A 2,197-nucleotide genomic window follows, 5' to 3' on the forward strand; every position below is an offset into this window, starting at 1 on the left:
CATCTAGTTCTCAAACGTTGTGTATTAAATATAAAGTGCTCAGATAACCAATGTTTTTTATATTGTATAGTTGCACATTTATATCCCTCAACTAGTAGTAACAGAAATTCTATTTATTTATATAGAAAATATTTAAAATATTTAAATATAAACCGTTTAAAATTTCCCATAAATGTGAAAAATATTCCCACATTTGAGAAAAATAATTGTCTAAGTATTCATGTATATGGGTATGAAAAGAAATTAATTTATCCAATCTATATAAGTAAATTTCAATTTGAAAAAGAAATTAATTTGTTATTGTATAAATCTCATTTTTTTTTAATTCGGAATTTTAATAGACTAATGTCTGATAAATCATCAGCAAGAAAATTTTGTAAACTCTGTTTAAATGGTTTTGAAAGAAAAACTACTTTAAACGACCATATAAAATTTTGTTCTAATCATAAATATCAAAAAGTATCTACTCCAAAAGGAGACAATACAATTGTAAAGTTCCACTCACATGAAAAGTCATTATTTCATGCAATCTGTATATATGCAGATTTTGAATCAATTTTAGAACAGGTATCTTCTGATGAAATAGACCCTAAAATAAGTTGTACTAAAATTGTTGAAATTCATAAACCTATATGTTATTCCATTATAATTATTGAAAATGAGGATAAAATAATATATGCTAATTTTTATTGTGGAGATAATGTTGTTAATAAATTTTTAATTGATATTCAAATGCAGCTGAATAATTTGTTAGATAAAATAAATCGCAATGTTGAAATTAATTTAAATACTGTTTCCAATAATTTTAAACATTTGTGTCATATTTGTAAAGAAAAATTTGGTGATAATGATCTGCGTGTAATGGATCATGATCATCAGACAGGTCTTTTTCGGGGGTGGGCCCATAATTGTTGCAATTTAAATTACCGACTAAAAACGTTTATCCCCATTATATTGCACAATTTTTCAGGTTATGATTCGCATTTAATTTTTAAAAATATTCCCTCTAAATTATTTTCAAAAATCAAAATTATTCCTATAAATTCTGAAAAATTTACAACATTTTCATTAGATTATTTTAAATTTATTGACAGTTTTCAGTTTTTAAATTCTTCTCTTTCAGTTTTGACTGACAATTTAAAAAATGCAAATTATAATTTTCCAATTTTTAATCATTTTTTTCGTCGCAGCAAATATAGAGAATTATTAAAAAGGAAAGGAATTTTTCCGTATTCCTATTTTAAAAATAAGCAAATATTAAATGAAATACAACTACCCCCAAAAAAATGCTTTTATAATGAGTTATTAGGAGAAAATATTACAGATGACGATTACAATCATGCTCAATTAGTTTGGGATAAATTTAATTGTAAAACTTTCAAAGACTATTTAAAATTATACCAATATGTTGATACAGTATTATTAGCAGATATATTTCAGAATTTCAGAAAATTAAGTTTAACATATTATAATTTGGATCCCGTATATTTCATAACTACACCCGATTTAACATGGAACTGTGGTTTAAAAATGACCAAAATCCAATTGGAATTATTTAATGATTTAGATATGTACCTTTTCATTGAAAGTGGAATTAGGGGCGGAATAAGTTTAGCGGGAAAAAGATTTGCAAAAGCAAATAATCCATTAATACCCGACACATATGATAAAAATCAACCTCATAATTATATTCTGTCGATAGATGCAAATAACCTTTACGGATTCGTAATGAGTGCATATTTACCCGTAAATAATTTTCGATGGCTGCACAAAGACGAAATAGATGCTCTAGACATACCTAATATATCAAATAAAAATAGTATAGGATATATCTTAGAGGTTGATTTAAAATATCCTGAAATTATTCATGACAGACATGATAATTTGCCACTCGCTGCTGAACACACACATATCCCATACAATTTATTATCCAATTACCAAAAAACAGTCTTAAAAAAATTAAATTTAAAATATAGTAATAATAAAAAACTAATTCCTACTCTTTTTGATAAAACAAACTATGTAATTCATTATAGAAATTTAAAATTTTATCTGGAGGAAGGTCTAATAATAACTAAAATTCATAGAGTATTGGCATTTTCCCAAAGTGCATGGCTTAAAAAATATATATATTTTAATAATAAAAAAAGACAAGAATCAACTAACGATTTTGACAAATCATTTTTTAAATTAATGA

This window comes from Centruroides vittatus, unplaced genomic scaffold (genome assembly GCF_030686945.1).
Source record: "Centruroides vittatus isolate TY-2023 unplaced genomic scaffold, ASM3068694v2 contig_952, whole genome shotgun sequence".
Classification (NCBI taxonomy): Eukaryota; Metazoa; Arthropoda; class Arachnida; order Scorpiones; family Buthidae; genus Centruroides; species Centruroides vittatus.